The sequence below is a fragment of the Tympanuchus pallidicinctus genome, unplaced genomic scaffold, assembly GCF_026119805.1.
Source record: "Tympanuchus pallidicinctus isolate F22 unplaced genomic scaffold, pur_lepc_1.0 scaffold1, whole genome shotgun sequence".
NCBI classification, from domain to species: domain Eukaryota; kingdom Metazoa; phylum Chordata; class Aves; order Galliformes; family Phasianidae; genus Tympanuchus; species Tympanuchus pallidicinctus.
Genome location: NW_026294618.1, coordinates 18893338 through 18901329, shown reverse-complemented (window position 1 = coordinate 18901329; position 7992 = coordinate 18893338).

The window sequence follows — 7992 nt, the reverse complement described above, 5'->3', positions numbered from 1 at the left end:
GAAAAGGAAACATTTCTGCTCCAGCCGGCCGGGAAACCCGCGCAGAGGTGGCGGAGCGGGGTTTGGCTGTATTCTTGGCGCGGGCAGCGCCGGGCGGCGGGGCGGCTTCCTGGGTCGGCGCTGCCTGGAAGCTCGGGGACGGGGATGGAGACTGGACGAAGGCTCGGCACGGGCTGCGGGCAGCGCAGCGTCCCGTGTGCGCTCTGCCGCTCCGCCGGGCGGTGTCACCGCGAGCCTCGGCGGGGCTGCGCACGGTTGAGCCCCTCGGAACGTGTGGAGCTGGAGGGAAACGCGGATGAAACCCGATCCGGCTGAACTTTTCTATTTACTTTGATTGTGTGTATAAACCTCTCCCTTGGCAGACGAAAAAAAAAAAAAAAAACAACTGGCAAATACAAAGTTGGACCGCGTGGCGGGAGCTTTTTCCAAAGTAGACCGGGGAGGGGGGGAACCGACCTCACAGCGGCCGCGGGGCAGGTGAGGCGGCGGCCAACAGTGACCCGCAGCGGCCGCTGCGCCGCAAGGCGGCCCCTCCAGGCGGCGGGAACGGCGGAGCGCGCGGCGCTGTAAGGAGTGCCGGGTCTGCCCGCCGCCCGTAGGAGCGGAGCGGGCGCGACCTCGCGGGTACCGTGGCTGGGAGAGACTTTCGGGGACGTGACTGAGCCTGAAGGGCTTTGTCTGAAGTCCTGAATCCCACCTTCTCTTTGGCCTTACCTGCCACCCCGAGGCTCAGGGGAAGGAATTAATTGGAAGAGTAGCTCAGCAGCGACAAAGCATGGCACTCGGCATGACATAACTTGATATGGTGTATTTACATGTTAGACACGCCAAATATTGACACTCTGGCTATGTGCTGGGGTCAACTAATAGACATGGGCAAGATGGAGAACCAAGTAGGTACAGCCTGATGTTCATAGGATCACAGAATCGTTTGAGTTGGAGGGGACCCTTAAAAGCCATCCAGTCCAACGCCCCTGCAATGAACAGGGACACCTACAGCCGGATCAGGTGCTCACGGCCACATCCAGCCTGACTGTGGGTGTCTCCAGAGACAGGGCATCCACCAGCTCTCTGGGCAACTTGCTCCAGTGGCTCACCACCTTTACTGTAAAAAACTTCTTCCTTATATCCACTCTAAATTTTCTTTCTTCTAGTTTGAAACCATTTCCCCTTGTCCTATCCCAACAGACTACACTGAAGAACCTGTCCCCTTCTTTCTTACTGAAAAGATATTGAAAGACTTGGTCCCCATGCCCTAAGCAGCCTGTGCTAAGTGTACACCAGGCAGCACTACACCATTCAGCTCACAAGTTAGCCACAAGTTAGCAATCCATATGTACCAAAGCAAGTCTGGCATGGAGACCAGCTGCCGTGGAATGACCTGTATTGCTTTCTTCCTCTGGTTAAGACACAACATATCAAAAACTGTGCATTAATTCCTTCCATGAGGTAACTTCATAGAAAGGTATCTGGCATGATCCAAAAACATGCCTAGGACAAATTAACATCATAGATAATTTCAGTGCTCAGGAATACTCCTTTTTAATTTATTTGTATAAATTCAAAGTACTATGGAAATACTAACTGGGATATCAAGCAGGTAAGTAACTCTACTGTCTTTTTATGCACACAGAAATTGAGGCAAGGGTCTGTTCTGATTTGTTTATGCTAAATTACACAAATTGTGTAGAGCTCCCATGGCTTTGGTGCAGTTAAGTGAAATTTACATTGATTGATTTGGAATGAAAATGTTCCACCAGGTTACATTTTCTTAGGGTTTAATCTAAGCCAGCTACCTAAATGCTAGCTACTTAAATGCTGCCAACTGTTCTCCAGCCTATACACCACCAAAACTGACCCCCAGGACTTCCACCCACCCTCAGTCTGACTCCTGAGGCTTCTGAAGTGAGTAGATGCACTGTTTGCCATTAAAGATCTTGGATTTCTTCCTTGGATACTAGGAAGCACCTGACTCATGTCAACACCAAGCAGCCAGGCTGCTGCAGAAAGCATTCTTCCAGGATTTACAACATGTGAGCTTTAATCTCTTCAGGTAGAAATGAAAGATGAACACAGCTTCACAGCCAGAACAAAAAACAGCTTGTTTTCCATGAAAGAAGGTTGAGGAGATAGGAAATCCAAATCTGAAAGTGCAACCTGAACCAGGAAGACCAGATCACTATTCAAGTGTCACTGCAGGACATTTTGGCTTGTCCTGCAGTGGTAGATTTCATTTTAAAATACCTGGTTTGAATCCATTGGCTTATTTTTACAGGATGTAAAGTGAGTGAGCTCCCCTGCAATCAAAATCTATGAATAGATCAACCTACAATGTTACTGAATGACTTATCATTAAAATACTCATTGTAATCCTTGAAATGAGTGAGCACGTTTGCATTAAAGGACCACATGCTGTATGTGGTGGATAGATTTAACCACTGTACTTTTCCCACGTTCCCTTGGTGTGTTACGAAACAGGGGCACTACATTTGGAACGTGAAGCAAAAGCCAAGCAGAATCTTAGCTTTGTTAAATAACACACATTACTCACTGTTTTTACCAGTTCCACTCTATTACGCCTTGTTAAGATAGTAAAAGGAAAGATGTCTGGACTTTTTTTACTTACGTGGTGTACATGAAAACAAGAAAGTATGTACTCTTTGGTTCTGTCGTCTAAGAGTGGTGAAATTTTCATGCTAAGAGCCCTACGGTTTCAAGCATTCTCTTGTTTCGGCTGATTATAACAGACATAAAGGTTCCTATCTATATTTAATAGAAGTAAGTGCAACATTTTCTTCAGTGATTGCAGAGCAGAGCTGATTGACTAAACCAGTCTCATAACCAATACAGTGTATGCTTAGGAGAAAATTCTGATGAATGTTCTTATGACTTGACAGTAAAAATGCTCCTTGTGTTGCTCTTTATTGACCTCTGAACCTCAAAATAATATTTCAAAATGCATTTTTTTTCCCTTAAACATCACAACTGCTTACAGTAATGTTAAAAACAGAAGCTACATCATTTGGTTAAAACAAACTTTTCATTTCTCTTGATAAATCTGATGGAATAAGTTGGGTCTGGTAATTCTGAATTGAGTGGGTATTGGCTTGTTAACATGGTAGCTGGACTTCCAAAATATTTGAAGTCTGTTATAAAAATAAGGATTTGATAGCCATGGATACTTTTATAATTTAAGCTTCTTATCCCAATAGAAGTTAGGAATTTCTATTGAGGAGCTTTTATCCCACCTGATGTTTAAAGAATAATTGCACAGGCAGGTGGTAAGCTGGTTTCTTTTTCTGGCCAGTGTACTTGTAGTACTGTTCAGTCAATATAACATGTAAGTAAGCATTACTTTGGAATTAAAAGTATAATAGCTATTTTTAAAAATCTGTACAGAAAAGATACATATTGCATCCAACAGACAATGCTTTCCAAAATCTCTCCTCCAAGTTATGAAAATGAGTAACATGTTTTCAGTATAATGCATTGTACATCGCTATAAAATAATATTTATGCACCTGGCTCAGTCAGCTCTGTGAGCCTCCAGCTCTCAGAGGCAATGCCCAATGACAGCTGCTGGGGAGAGTAATGATGAGGCATTAAGAATTCCTGTAGCACTGAAATCAGCCAGAGAATATATACAACTTGAACAAAAACTTCAACAGATGTTAGGGTTATTAAAGCCAATTGAGCATTTTAAGGGCTTTCCCCGACTTCCTACCTGATGCAAATGCCACAAGATTAAAATTCCATCAATCATCACTGCAACCAAAAGTGAAGAACTTTGATATAGTTCCTAAATATTTTATTGGTATTAAGATCAGGGCCAGCATGATGTTTGGTAGAAAGTTTAAAAAATACCACAGAACAGATTTCTGGCTACAGCTTTTCTGTACTTGTAAATTTAAAGGCAGCTCTGTACTGACCAACAATCAGTCATTGAGCAGTTTCAAAATTATCCCCTATCAGTTTTACAGTGCTGTATCCATGCAAAGCTGCTGTGGAAGTTGTCCTGAACAAGCAGTAAAAGGAAATGTAAATGTTCTGAGAGTTGTCTCACCTTTTTTTAGCTACCTTGCGTTGTGTTCAAAGTATTCCCTGAAATCTCAAGGTCCAGAGACCACCACTTTGAGCTATTCTCTATATGGTTTTTCAGAGTAAGGATATATGCCTCAGAGAACTAAGTCAAACCTCTATTGACAGTTGACCTCAGGAAGATGCTAACATAAACCTTAACTTTTAAGCAGCTGAGGAGGTTGATTCCACTTTAAGAAACTTACAGGCCATAGGAAGTTCTACAGCTACTGTATAGCAGTAAGCCTACTATATGTGTTTTCACTGTTGATTCTTATTTGTTCACTTATAGTCATATAGCTGCAGTTGCAAGAGACTGCCTTGCCATATCAAAGTAAATGAGTAGAAGCTGATATCTCATTAGCTGATAGAATGCATTATGTTTGCTCGCTTGCTCTGATATCTGTCCAAAGGGAAAGAGGATTGCTTCAGCGTACCTAAGAACTTAGTAGAAGCAGGGTAGCTTCCTCTTTCCTTCCCAGCAATGGTTCTTAACTTGAGGAGACAAGCGAATCACATGTGTTTTGTAGAGCCATTGCTGACAAATGACGTATTTTGATTGTACAGCCTAAACTCACTGTGTGTTTGCACCATTTCTTTAAAGATTTATGCTAAAAAACAAAAGTCATCTCAGGCAACATAAGGATATCTCACATATGCCTTGTTAACAGCATCTGAATGATAAGCACAAACATCTAAAACTTGAAAAGCAGTGAAATGTTTTCCTTATGTGGATCCGTAGGCAGACATACTGCTCATCTATTGAGCAGGCTCTGTGACTGTTGGGTGGCAACTGGCTGACTTTTTACACTTCAGGTCTAGAGCACACCTAACAGCAAGATCATCATCCAGAAACTGCTTGTAGACAAGCTTACTTTTTGAAAGACCACAGGCCTGCAAAATAATCACTGGTTCTGTCCTTCCAGAAAGCAGCATTGCAGTCCTGACTGTACACTGCAGCCTCTTCATGACCAGCTTCGTAGTAAGAAAAGCTGCTTTCTACAAGAAGGCATGAAGTTTATTCAGCAGTAGTTCAAGACCATAAGGAGCAGCCTAGAGATTGAAGACATTGACTTCTAGCCTTTCTTGTGCAGAATCACTTCAAGTCCACTGGAAGTTTTCCACTAATCCAGGCTTGTGATTATTGTCTCTTCTTGTATGGAAGACTGCCATTCTTTAGAGGAGAGAAAACATCTTGAGTCAGCCAAACTGCGGGAAATCCAGGACCTGGCACACACAGGCTACGTTTCTAGGAGTAAATGTAATGTGCTCAAGACCATTGCTAAAGACTGTGTTACTTAAGCCAGCTGGCACAGGATGGGTCTCATCCATTCTGTCCATCTTTCTTATTCCCTGTGAGAGGACATCCTTACGCGAACTACTAATTACTTCCTGTGCTTCCTAACTTCCCAACAGTACCACAGAATCAATGGGGAGAGTTGTCACAACCACGTGTCAGGGTTTGCTATTGCAATTTAACAGTGCACATGGCTGGATTCCAGTGCCAGGAACCCTCCCTAGCAGCATTCAGTTTTGTGTTCTCGTGGAGGCGCAGCCTGTAAGTTCTGCCTGTACTTCAGTGATTACCAACATCGTTTGAGGACTGTTACCAGTTGGAAGAACTTACAGGGCCTTTTTTGCATCATGGCCTAAACTGGAGTAAAACAAACACCAAAATCTGAGAATTCATAAGCAGCTTCGAAAATAATTGTGTCTTTACTGTCAGGCAGCTGTACAAAGCCTCCACTGGAGGCAGCAAAGGCTCTATGTAAATCAGGAAGATTCACACTGAAATCATATTAGCAGCAAATTGGAATAAAAAGGGCCTAAAAATATCTTTTTTTTCTCTCGTGTACATTTTCTTTTGAGTAGATCCTATATTGCAATGAAATAAAACTGCCAATATTTTTAGTTTTAGCCTGAGGGAAAAGAAGCATTTAAAAAGCAATATTGTAAGATCTTGGCAAGATGGTCATTCTACTAAGACAGAAAATGACTTTGCCTCGCATTACATTATTTTTAACAATCTATACTGTACTTACTGAATTCTTCACTAACACAACTGCTCTCTTCAGCCTCTTTCATCTCATTTCCCTCCAGAAACTTAGAACCATGCTAAGTGGTTCCAAAACTGAAATTTGTCTGTATTTAACATTCATTACAAAGTGGAGAAAATCTTCTCTGTTTTTTTGTTTGTTTCTTTTTTGTTTGTTTGTTTGTTTGTTTTTGCTGGTGTTAAATTTCTTTGTTCCAAAAATCATGTCATAAAGATCTTTTCTACCATCTTGAGTCTAATTTTTTAAATTATCACTATTCTGGAAGCACAGCTAGATGAAGGAAAAAAAAAATACACCACAAAACAGCCATGTAACTGTGAAAAGACTTTTCATTGCTGAATTAGTACTTAGTTAGTTAGTTTGCTGTCATCAAAAATAAAAATCTAATTGATGATCCAGTGTTTACATTATTCATTCAGGTTTTACATGGGGCTCAGCCTAGATAGTAAAAGCAACCGTTTTCACATTTTCCAGTTGGCACTCTTATCTGGGGAAGTCTTTATGCATTTTTATAATGAATAAGAGGAAAAACGATAGCTCAAGGGAAAGGCATTTGTCTTAAAATGTTAATTTCCAATTAAAACATTGAATGCAGAGATTATTTCTCTTGTATGTGAATTTTGTATTTTTTTCTGGTATACCAAAGAATTTGGCTTTGTAATGAAAGAAATGCAGATAGACTTCTATCAGTGCCATCAGGTATTGCATATATAAATGTTTACACTTTCTTCTTACTTGTTTTGCCGTGCAAATTCAGTGGAAATACCACTTTGGTATTTTCGGTTAAGTCAGAAATTGTAGCCAGATGTTTCTATTAGGGCTGTCATACTATTGGGGGCTGTTAAAGAATGAGAGTGCTCCTTGGTCGGCTTTTACCAATGCAGCTGTGATCTTTGCAATTATTCTTTTTGGAAACACATGATCTGAAGTGAAAAACAAAACCAAAAATCAGATGGAGATATTTGTCTCCTTTTCTTTGTTGGTTTCTTGCTCTGTATGTTACAGGAGCAAGAGGATAGTACCTAAACAAAAAGGCTTTTGATGGTAGTATTTGTAATTAGAAGCTAGATGAAACCTAGAATTTTCATTGTCTGGAAAAGTTCAACATTTCAAATTATATTTCTTTTTATTTGAAGACCGTCTCATAAACAAAAGCCTTCAAAAATATTGACGGTAGAAAGTAATTATTAAAAGAATTTCAGGAAATCACAGCATATCCTATGATTTATTCTAAAGTTAATTGAGGCACCCTGCTAATTAAGAAGTGGGAGCAGTCTTGGGAGTTCCCCGGAATGATGACTAGCACAAGGAACACGTAGAACAGGATGTTTAATGAATCAAATCTTGAAAGGCCTTCCAGGGTCTTTAAAGCTGGGGTCTAACTAGATTTCCCAAGGCTACTACTATGTTCTTGGCTTCATGATGTTCTACAACTCCTGACTGTGCCAAGAAACTTGATCCTGAGATTGGCTGTTAAATCCCCAGTTGCCTGACTGAGGCAATCTGTTTGGTGTGACCTACTAGGAAGCTGTGTTTGCAATTTGTCAGAAGTTGACAGAAAGTAAAATATTTCAGCAGAACTTTGTTTTTAACAAAGGAAGGGTATGCTAATGAAATATTGCCATGTTTGAAAATGTCTCACTAGTTTTCTTCATGTATCAGGAAGTTCTCAGTCAGAAATTGGATGAAGGAGTAGAAATTAAACGAGTGCAGTCTATCTAGGGTACTTCATAGTAGAAAAGCACAAAATGTTACTACTTTTTTACTGTTTGTTTTGCTTTGTTTTCTTGATAGAGAAGGTAAAACACGCTATGTTTTACAAGTTAGTGCTAGCATACGTGAGCATTTGCTTAACAGC